The 12297-nt window shown below is 33.3% G+C and overlaps 2 non-coding genes across 2 annotated transcripts; one reads left to right on the top strand and one right to left on the bottom strand.

The window, feature by feature from the left end:
* Nucleotides 1–3972: 3972 nt before the first annotated feature.
* LOC128295047 (small nucleolar RNA R71) lies at nt 3973–4079 on the bottom strand. Its single transcript, XR_008285354.1, has one exon. It is a non-coding gene; the product is annotated as a small nucleolar RNA R71 (small nucleolar RNA).
* Nucleotides 4080–11702: 7623 nt separating this feature from the next.
* On the top strand, nt 11703–11809 carry LOC128294626 (small nucleolar RNA R71). Its single transcript, XR_008284934.1, has one exon. It is a non-coding gene; the product is annotated as a small nucleolar RNA R71 (small nucleolar RNA).
* Nucleotides 11810–12297: the final 488 nt, after the last annotated feature.

The following is a 12297-nucleotide window of genomic DNA, read 5'->3' as shown; positions in this document are numbered from 1 at the left end:
CCCTAATAGACAATCAATTTTAGACCTAGCCACATAGTTTTCTTTTTTTAGGTTTTTTTTTTTTTTTGTAGTAGGAATTTTTCCTATTCCAATGTGAAGATAATTGCGAGTGGAGATTGCTCTGGAACCGCGCTTAAATATATTTATTCATGAGCATTCTTTTTACTCTTCTATTTTATTCTTTTATTTATATTTCGCTTATCTAGCCAATTAACGTTTGTATGAATATTGGAATAAATTATTGTGATTTATTTCATATATTGCATGTTTCGATTATGGAACTAATTAATCGATTAAGGAATTATTTATCCAAAATTGGGTGTTTATTCAAAAGTACTGAGTATATTAAAGGGTGATGTAACGCCCCAAGTAGAATATCTAGACAGGGGAGATCGAGAAGGTATCTTGTCGAGTATAACTTGTGCCAAGTGGTAAGACCGAAAGGGTATTCGTATGCCTAAGAAGAGACCGAAAGGGTGACTTAGGTGGTAATCCTTAATAAAGATGAGACCGAGAGGATACTCTTAGCTAATGGTGGTAAATAACTTAATTGAGGATAATTAGCGACTTAATGGTTAATTAGGGATTCAATCCATCACAGGTCAGAAACTCGCATTGTTGACACTAGGAATGGGAAATTCCATTAGGTTAGTTCAGGTTAACTAATTTAATTAGTTAATTAATACTTTAATAGGTCTCAAACTACTAACTTGTAACTCAATTAGATTAGTAATTATTTTCTGTGATTAATTTAATAATAAGATTATCAAATCTGCAATTCCTTGGGTACGATCCTCAAATACTTACCAGTGTTTCGTTGTAACACTACTATACTATAATTTGACCCGTATACTTGTGGACACCACTGATTTAATTATATATTTTTGGTGTGGTATTTATACTCTAAACGAAAACACATTTACATACGGTCAAGTTTTTGGTGTCGTTGCCAAGGACTGAAACCTTTGGTTTTACCAACAAATTTGTAGTGAAAATTGGGTAAATCTCACAACTCCTAAAATGAGAATAATGAGAATTAATTTTTTTTTTTAACTTTAGATCAAAATGAATAAATCTAAGTTTTAGACTTAACATTTAATCTACCTCATTAAAATAAAGAGCACAACACCTAATCTTTTTTTTTCTCCATGTAATACAAGTTTTAGGAACAAAAAGATTTCTATAATTTCATTTTCTTTTGAAGAAAAAAAATTGGAAGCAAATTTACAATGGAACGGAAAGTAAGAGATTAAGATTACCAAGATTAAGCAATTTGGGTATTCGGTATTTGTTTTTCTTTTCTGAAAAAAATTGTAGAGAATTTCACTTTAAAATTTTTGGTATTTGGTATTGTATTTCTAGAAACTATTTGAGTGCTTTTAATCAACTAAGGAAAAAAAATATCAAATGACAAAACAAAAACAAATATTAAATACCCAAATTGCGTAATCTTGATAACCCTAGTTTCTTACTTTCAATCCCGTAGTAAATTTGCTTCCATTTTTTTTTTTTGCTTCAAAAATAAATAAATATGAAACTAAGAGATTACCCAATTTTTTTAAGCGTAAAACTTGTATTACAATGTTAAAAGAAAAAAAAAAAGGGGGAAATATTGTATAACACCCCAAACCCAAATCAGCCATCAAATTCGAATTTGTGACATCACATTACGTTGACGAAGCAACTCGGCTAATTCACTATTATTATGATATCATTTTAAGCACGATTATTAATCATATCAAAAAAAAATTCCACTTCAATCGTAATCTTACATTTGATGAGTGAAATAATATAACCCATCAAGTTATGGCATGATACTAAGTCAATTTAAGAAGTAGAACTTGTATCCAAACTCTATTATCAGTTTTCAATAATGCGTCTCTAGACAGAGGGCATTTTGTCTCGAGACAGACTTCAATTTATTTTAGGTATTTTTTCTTTGAAGTTTGATTGTTTTGAGATGATAAGCTGTAAAATTAACATATTTTAATCACATTCTTAATGCATTTTTGGATGACTAATGATATAAATTAGTGAATTTAATGCTCCTAATCCTTTAAATTCATGTTTCTATACTTAGGAGAGCATTTGGGAGCGAAAGGAGCAAAAAACGAGCCAAAATCGGACGAATAAAGTTGTTTCCAGGATACACATGGCTTGGGCATTTCCATACGGGCTGGCTACACGCCCTTGTGAGGCACACGGGTTGGCCACACGCCCATGGGCCAGCCCGTGTCGACCTCGCACCTTGTTTCTCAAACACACTGAAAAACTCAATTTTTAGGCTTTCTAAGCATTCTAAAGTCTATAAATAACAATTAAAAGAAGGCCTAATGGGGCACACAGAGAACATTGAAGAAACTACTCGAAGAACACTATCGGAGCCAACTCAGAAGCAAATCTCCTTCAAGATTGAAGATCTCTTTTTAACTTCTTTCGAAGTTTATTGACTTTCTTTATGTCTTATTGTTTTTCTGACTTTGAGATGTTTTTAGTCCATATTATGAACTAAATTCCCTAGATACCTAGAAAAGATTATCTAGGGAAGATGAACCCTATGATGAATCTTATTATTTGATTTCTGATTTACATGATAAATACTTAATTCTTGTTCTCAATTATGCATGCTTTTTTCGTGTTTTAATATTTTTAGGATATTAATTCATGTTTAATGTGCTTATTTCAGTGGAGCAAAAGTCCCTGTTAAGAGTAGATCTAGCATAATTGAGTGGAGTTGCATGCAATACTAGAAACAGGACAACATTAATCTACCGGATTAGAGTCAAATCTAATAGGGGAATCCATAGATCGAGTTAATGCGATGATAGGGTTTTAATTAGAAAGAGATTTTAATTAATTAATCTAGAGTCGGTTGTTCTTACTCTCGAAAGAGATATTAACATAATTTAGGGATTTCTACGGATCAAGACACAAGTGAATAAATAGTTTAATTGATTCGAATAATAGGTGAAGTCTAGGTGGATTCTTTCCGGTATTGTCTTTCTCTTTGGTTATCTTTGATTATTTTCCTATTTTGTTCTCTGTTGCATTCGTAGTTAAATTAGATTAGTAATTTTAGATTAAAACAATCACTCTAATTTATCAACTAAATAATAGAAAAAGGTAATTACTAGTACTTTTAATCCTCGTGGATACAATATTCCCTACTCACCATAGCTATACTATTTCTCGATAGGTGCGCCGCTTTTGTTGCAATTATAGTTAGTTTAGTTATCATCAAGTTTTTGGCACCGTTGTCAAGGAATAAAATATTAGGAACACTTGATTTTTATTAATTTAGCCATTTATTTTTATTGCATTTTATTTTTGTTTTTCGTTTAATTTTTGTTTCTAATTTTTATTTTATTTGCTTCTAGCAGGTTCCTTTAGTTTATGACTAGAAGAAATCTGTCAGGACCATTAGTATTTGATAGTGAAATTGAAAATGCAGCTTGCAGAAACCATAGAGAAGCAAGGCAGAATAGATAGAATATAGTGGAAGAGCAAGAGGATATTATTATCATTATTGAGGAGATGGCTAATAATCAGAATAATCAGCTACCTTTTGTGGTAGCTGCGAATCCTACAAATCTGAATCCTGCTCCTCGTACTATGTATTATTATGCCAAACCTACTTTAACTAGGGCTAAATCGAGTATTGTAAGACTTACTATTGCTGTGAATAATTTTGAACTGAAGCCAAACACTATTCAGATGGTACAACAATTTGTTCAGTTCGATGGTTTACAAGACGAGGATCTAAATACTCATTTGGTTAATTTTGTGGAAGTCAGTGATACTTTCAAGATAAATGGTGTTTCTGATGATGCCATTCGCCTACATTTGTTTCCTTTCTTGTTGAGGAACAAAGCTAAACAGTGGCTGAATTCCTTACCACGTGGTTCGATCACTACATAGGATCAAATGACCAAGAAATTCTTACTGAAGTACTTCCCACTGGCTAAGACAACTAAGTTGAGGAATGATATTTCTTCCTTCGTGCAGATTGACTTAGAGACCCTATATGATGCATGGGAGAGGTATAAGGATTTATTGAGAAGATGCCCTCATCATGGTTTACCTCTATGGCTACAGTTTCAAACCTTCTATAACGGTTTGAATCCCTCAACTAGGCAGTTAATCGATGTAACAGTTGGTGCTACTATGAACAATAAAACACCTGAAGCGGCTTATGAGTTTATAGAAGAAATGTCATTGAATAACTATCAATTGCAATCTATGAGGATAAAGCCTAATAGAGCAACCAGTGTTTTCAATCTAGATGTAGTCACCATTTTATCAAATTAGGTAGAGCAATTAAATAAGAAAATTAATGGTTTATGTGTTTCCACGCAGGTACATCTAGTGATGCAATGTGATGCAAATGGAGGAGGAATGAGCAATCCAGAATATTTGCCCTATGGTTCTAGCACAGAGAACGAACAAATCAATTATATGGGTAATAATTCTAGGCCTTAGAATAATCTTTACAGTAACACCTATAACGTTTGTTAGAGGAACCATCCCAATTTCTCTTGAGGTGGTCAAGGAAATTAAAGAGCACAACACCCTCCAAGCTTTCAACAACCTTTCCAACAAGAGAAAAAGCCGAACCTTGAAAAGATATTGATGAATTTTATTTCGATGTCAGAAACCAGCTTTCAAAACACCAAAAAACACTTAAATCAACAAGCATCGATTCAAACCCGCTTCCAAAACACCAAAAAAATACTTAAAAATCAACAAGCATCGATTCAAGGGCTCAAGAACCAAATCGATCAACTTGCAAAGTTGATTTCAGAACGACCACAAGGTAGCTTGCCTAGCAACACTGAAACTAACCCACGAGAGCAGCTTCATACAATTACTGTTTATGAAGAAGAAGGGTTAGTTGAATTTGAATCTGAACCAAGGTAAGAAATTGTGGTAAGTAACGGTAAGGTTAAGGTAAGCCAGAATGAACAAAAATCGGTTAGTAAAGATTATAAACCTTGAGTGCCATATTCTAACATGACGAAGAAAGACCGTATGAACAATCAATTTGGTAATTTTCTTAAACTTCTGAAAAAATTACATATTAACTTATCGTTTATTGAAGCTCTTTCACAGATGCCCAATTCTGTTAGATTTTTAAATGAGCTTTGGGAAAACAAATGAAAGTTAGATGATTTATCACATGTGGAGTTAAATGTAGTGTGCTCAAGCATTTTGCAAAATAAACTATCCAACAAATTGAAAGATCCAGAGAGTTTTACTATTCCTTGTTTAATTTGTAGTTCGAATGTCAATAATGCTTTGGCTGATTTAAGGGCTAGTATTAATGTCATGCCCTATAAATTGTTTAAACAATTAGGTCTCAGGAAACCCAAACACACTAGGATGAGTATTCAATTAACAGATAGAACCATTAGATTTCCTAGGGGTATTATTGAAGACGTACTTGTAAAAATTGATAAATTCATATTCCCAGTTGATTTCGTTGTTTTAGACATGGATGAGGATAGTGACGTAATTTTTATTCTAGGACGACCCTTTTTAGCAACTGTCAGAGCTATTATTGATGTTGGTATAGGTGAATTAATACTTCGTGTAGGTAATGACACGATTACACTCCAACCTTATGATTTTTTAAAACATCTAGCGATCAAAATGATTATACGAGTTCTGTTAATACCTCGGAAAAATACGATGAAACCACGTTCTAGTCCATGGGACAAAAACAGAACGACTCATGAAGAACGAATGCTACAGATCGATGAACTAGATGAATGACATATACATGTCAAGGAGAAACTGAGAATACACGATGTAGAACCAAAGTGACCCCATGATGAGCATGTGGATGGAACAAACCAAATTAAGGCTGGGGACAAGGTACTATTAGATAAAATGGATCCACGTATTGCCACTTTAGAGCTTAATTCAAATGGAGCAATTCCTTTTACGGTACTGAATGTTGATGGTCGTTTTATAGTTCACTAAACTAGACTACGATCACGACAAAGGCAAGCGTACCTATCAAATGGTAGTAAAGCTATGCTGAGTCCAGAATATCGTATCCACAAGGACTTAAAGTACTAGTATTAACTATCTTTCTATTATTTAGCCTAAAATATAAGAGATCTGTTTTAATCTAAAATTAACTTACTAATTAATTACTAAACGCAACAGAGGGTGAAGAAGATAATCGAATAAACCAATAATAAAGACAATACCCAAGGAAGAATCCACCTACACTTCACTTATTATTCTGACTCTGGATCAAACGATTTATTCACTTGTTTTGATCCGTAGAAATCCCTAAATTATGTTAATATCTCTTTCGAGACTAAGAACAACCCACTCTAGGTTGATTAATTGAAATCTCTTTCTAATTAAAACCCCTATTGTCGCATTAACTCGATTTATGGATTCCCTTATTAGATTTGACTCTAATCCGGTAGATTTATGTCATCCTATCTTTAGGATTGCATGCAACTCTGCTTAATTATGGTAGATATACTCTTAAATAGGGACTTTTGCTCCACTGAATAAGCACATCAATCTTGAATTAATATCCTGAAAATATTAAAACAAGTATTAAGAACTCATAATTAAGAACAAGAACAAGTATATCATTAAATTCAAAACATTAAATAATAAGATCCGTATTAGGTTTCATCTTCCCTAGGTATCTAGGGAATTTAGTTCATAATATAAAAGGAAGACATCTCAAATTTAGAAAAACAACAAGACATGAAAACCCAAATAAACTTCAAGAGAAATTTGAATGGAGATATTCAATCTTGATGTGGATCTACTTCTGAGACGATTCCAACGGCTTCCTTCGAGTAATTTCTACTTTCTGCTCTGCGTGTCCCCTTAGGTCTGCTTCTAGTGTGTTTATATAGACTTTAGAATGCTCAGAAACCCTAAAATTTTTCTTTTTCTGTGTATTTGGGAAACAAGGAGCGATATCGACATGGGCTGCCACATGGGCATGTGCTCAACTAGTGTGGAATTCGTCTTGGCCGTGTAGATCTTTCAATCAACCCGTTTGTCTATTTTTGGCCCGTGTTATGCTCCTTTTGCTCCTAAATGCTCTCCTAAGTATAGAAACAACTTAAGGGATTAGGAGCATCAAATTCACTAATTGTCATCATAAATCATCCAAAAATATGCCAAGCATGGAATTAAAATATGTTACATTTATGGTTTATCAAATATCCCCACACTTAAACATTTGCTTGTCCCCAAGCAAAATCTTCAACCAAAAATTAAAATTAAACTTTCTCAATTCATAATTCTCATCAATAATGTTTTATCATAATTCACAAATAATTACACATTGATAATTCAACTAAAAGATCACTAAAGATTCAAACAATCCAAGTCAAACATTTTTTTAAAGCATGAAAACATAGGTATTTCCCTTTATCTAAGTAATTACCTTTAATTCAAAATCGACAAGAATTAACATTTTCACTAAATATTCACTCAAATCACTCAAAGTCTTTAAGGTTTAAAAATTGAGCACTCAAAAGTCAAACATGAAAAGTTATTACCATAGGCTTGCATGAAAATCAAATCTCCACCACTATAAAATGAGATGATACACAAATCAAAAGGTCTTTACAGGGTAGTAATGGGGCTCGGTTTAAAGGTGTGGATAAAGGTTGAAAAAGAAGGTTAGAATCGAGATCGAATTGATCAATTACCTAACTAGAAAAATAAGCTAATGCTGAATAATTACATCAACCGAAATTATTAAAGAATAACACGAGCTTCTTCACAGATTATGAAATCAACTACTTAATCTTAGAACAAAGAAATAATAATAATCAACATATATGTATATATATATTTTTAACTTTTTTTTACTTGTTTTTGTCTTTTTCTATTTTTTTTTTTGAATGAATAATAAGATAAAATTAAACAACTGAAATAACAGAACATAGTTAGGCAACTAACCAAATCAAATCTCGACAAAAAGGGAGTCAATAAAAAGGGAACAACAAATCAAAAAAATAAGTCACGGGTTAATATTGATGGGTGAATCAAGAAAGGGTTTGTTAGGCTCAAAGAAGTTCACTAAGGGTTAATTATGAAGGTAGGTTTTTTATGGGATAAGTGGGTTAAAACCTAGGTGCCTTTATCATCTCAATATATCAAATCAAATGTGTGGTCTTGACATGTATAATCGAAGCAAGTTCTAAAATAACAAATCAATATTGACACACTCATAACCAATAATAAAGTGAGCAAGAAAGGTGTATGCTCTAAAGGCTCAAAGTCTCATAAAATTATAGTTTTGATGTCAATCTTACAAATTTCAAAATTCAAGGTAATACCTCAATTTAAGGAAACAACCTAAAATTTTTAATTCTGAAAATAGACTTATCATGTTTGATTCTCTAGTGTCTTAAAGTTTAAACAATCAATGCACAATTACCTATGAATTTAATCTAAAACACATCAATGATAATCATTAATTAATAAGAATTCATTCTAATAGTACTGTGAGAAAATTACTTAAACACAAGACATAATTCAAGGATTTTCTAATAATTCTATAGGTAACCTCCCCACACTTAAGATGTACATTGTCCTCAATGTACAAACATATATAATCACAGTATAAACATAATAGCATAAAAGAGGGAGAAAACTGAAACTGCCTTGAATATTGAATGAAATCTTTAGAATAGTGAAAAGTGGAATTGCTGTCAAATTTAAATGTAACTCATGATTCCGAGCAAACTAACATGAGAGTAAAAACAAATAATAAAGAAAAGTAATGGGTTATAACTCAATTAGAAACAACCATAAATCTTTCAAAAGATAATAATGAAAATAAGTTGAAGAGGAAAAAATAAAATAAAACAACTAAAACAAAATTAAAAAGAAAGATAAATAATAATAATAATAATAAACTCAATGATATTAATAAACTTAAAAGGTAATTGTAATGATAATAGTAAAAAATACAAAAGAAAAAAATAGAAATAGCAAAATAAAAAAATTAAAATAATAAAAGTATATAAAAAATTAAAAATATATAGATAAAAAAATAATAAAAGTATATAAAAAATTAAAAATATAAGTATAAGAATAATAAATTAATTAATTAATTAGTAAAATAAAAATAAATAATATAACAATTAAAATAAATAAAATAAAATAAAATTGGGGTGATTAACCCAGTTTTCACATGGCCGTGAACATGCCCTTGTGTCCATACTATGTGGGTCACATGGCCATGTCGCCAGGCCGTGTGTGTTTTCTTTCGCTTCTTCCATGCCCATGTCAGATCCCACATGCCCGTGTGGCCAGGCCGTGTGCTCCACACACCCCTGTGGCCAGGCCATGTAACTCTCTGACTTTGAAAAAAATAGCTCCAAGTTTCACACGGCCTAGGACACGCCCGTGTGTCCAGGCCATGCAGGTCACATGGCGATGTTGCCAGGCCGTATGTGTTTTCCTTCGCTTCTCCCACACCCATGTGAGATCCCACACTCCTGTGTGGCCAGGCCGTGTGCTCCACACACCTATGTGGCCAGGCCATGTGGGTCAAATACACAATTTTTTTTTATTTTGAAAATTAATTACTTATAAAAAAAATCATGAAATAATGTTAAGAAAATTAGCAGTGTTAACACTTGGGTTGCCTCCCGAGAAACGCTTATTTAAAGTCTAAGCTCGACTTACCTCGTATTCGTACGATTACGGTGGTTCACAAAGTCGAAACTCCTTTTTCTCACTGTCAATTCTATTATCAACATAAGGTTTTAGCCAAGTAATATTTACCTTAAAAGTGCCAAATTTAGAATGACTTACCTCGACTGTACCGTATGGAAAAATATTTAGTACCGTAAAAGGAGTTGCTCTACTTGCATTAAGCTCTGAAGTGGCGATTCGAGGGTTCGTTTTATCTAATAATACCTGATCGCCAATCTTAAATTGGTTTGTCCTATCCTTAACCTCGTCATGGAGTCACTTTGGTTCATCGTGTATTCTAGGTTTCTCCTTGACGTGTGTCCATCATTCATCTAGTTCATCGATTTGTAATCTTCTTTCTTCATGATTTGTTCTGTTTTTGTTACGTAAACTGGACTGCGACTCTGTCACAATTTTTCGAGGTGTTTCCTGCAAAGAATGTTGAGCCACAAGGTTATTAACATTAACAGAACTCGTAATATCATCTCGATCACTAGATATCCTAACAGAATCACGAGCTTAGAGTTTAATCGTGTTATCACCTACACGAAGTATTAACTCACCTGTACTAACATCTATGATAGTTCTAACAGTTGCTAAAAGGGGTCGTCCTAAAATCAACGGTACGTCACTATTCTCATCCATGTCTAGAACAACAAAATCAACTAGGAAAATAAATTTATCATTTTGACGAGTACGTCTTCAACAATACCCCTAAGAAATCTAATTGTTCTATTTGCCAATTCAATGATCATCCTAGTTTGTTTGGGTTTCCCAAAATCTAGTTGCTTAAACATTTTGTAGGGCATGACATTAATACTAGCCCCTAAATCAGCCAAAGTATTATTAACACTTAAACTGTCAATTAAACAAGGAATAGTAAAACTCCCTGGATCTTTCAATTTGTTGGGTAGTTTATTCTGAAAAATGGCTGAGCACACTGCATTTAGCTCCACGTGCGATGAATCATCTAACTTCCGCTTATTTGCTAAAAGCTCCTTTAAAAATTTAACAGAATTTGGCATCTGCGAAAGAGCTTCAGTAAACGGTAAGTTAATATGTAATTTTTCAACAGTTTAAGGAATTTACCGAATTGTTCGTTTGTGTGGTCTTTCCTTGTCGCACTTGGATATGGCACATGAGGTTTATATTCCTTAATCATCGATTTTTGCTTATTGTTTCTCACTTCAACCTTACATTTACCTACAACATCTTCTTGTCTCTGTTTTGGTTCATCTTTAACTAACCCTTCTTCATCTCGAACAGTAATCGTATGAAGTTGCTCTCGTGGGTTAGTTTCAGTATTACTCGATAAGCTACCTTGTGGTCGTTTTGAAATAATCTTGGCAAGTTGACCAATTTGATTTTCGAGCCCTTGAATCGACGCTTACTGATTTTTTAGTGCAGTTTCGATGTTTTTGAAGTGAGTTTCTGATACCGAGATGAACTTCGTTAGCATCTCCTTGAGGTTCAGCTTCTTTTCCTGCTAGTAAAGTGGTTGTTGGAAACCTGGAGGGGGTTGCGGTTTTTGATGTCCTTGACCACCCCACGAGAAATTGGGATGGTTCCTCCAACCTGCATTATAAGTGTTACTATATAGATTATTCTGAGGTCTAGAATTATTACCCATATAGTGGATCTGTTCATTCTCTATGCTAGGGTTGTAGGATGGATATTCTATGTTGTTCATTCCTTCTCTATTCGCTTCACACTGCATCACTGGATGTACCTGCGTAGAAACACATAAACCGTCAATCTTTTTATTTAACAGCTCTACCTGGTTTGATAACATGGTGACTGCGTTGAAGTTGAAAACACCGGCTGCTTTATTAGGATTTTTCCTCATAACTTGCCACTGATAGTTATTCAGTTACATCATCTCTATGAACTCATAAGCCTCCTCAGGTGTTTTATTATTTATGGTACCACAGGCGGTTGTATCGATTATCTACCTAGTTGAGAGGTTCAACCCATTATGAAAAGTCTGAACTTGTAACCATAGAGGTAACCCATGGTGAGGGCACCTTCTTAATAAATCCTTATACCTCTTGCATGCATCATATAAAGTCTCTAAATCTATTTGTACAAAAGAAGAGATATCATTTCTCAATTTGGCTGTCTTAGCTGGTGGAAAGTACTTCAGCAAAAACTTCTCGGTCATTTGATCCCAAGTAATGATAGAACCTCGTGGTAGGGAGTTCAACCACTGCTTAGCCTTATTTCTTAATGAGAAGGGGAATAACTGTAGGAAAATGGCATTATCAAAAACGTCATTTATCTTGAAAGTGTCGCAGAATTCTAGGAAATTAGCCAAATGGGTATTTAGGTCTTCGTCCTACAAACCATCAAATTGAACAAACTGTTGAATCATTTGAATAGTATTAGGTTTAAGTTCAAAATTATTTGTAGCAATAGTAGGTCTAAGAATACTCGATTCAGCCCCAGTTAAATTGGGCTTAGCATAATCGTACATAGTACGAGGAGCAGGATTCGGATCTGCAAGATTTACAGCAACCACAGGAGGTAACTGATTATTATGATTTTCTATGATCTCCTCAGTATTAATAATAATATCCTCTTGCTCTTCTATTGTACTTTGTT

The sequence above is a fragment of the Gossypium arboreum genome, chromosome 6, assembly GCF_025698485.1.
Source record: "Gossypium arboreum isolate Shixiya-1 chromosome 6, ASM2569848v2, whole genome shotgun sequence".
Taxonomy (NCBI): Eukaryota; Viridiplantae; Streptophyta; class Magnoliopsida; order Malvales; family Malvaceae; genus Gossypium; species Gossypium arboreum.
Note: the sequence above shows the minus strand (reverse complement) of the source record. Positions and strands in the feature narration are given on the sequence as shown.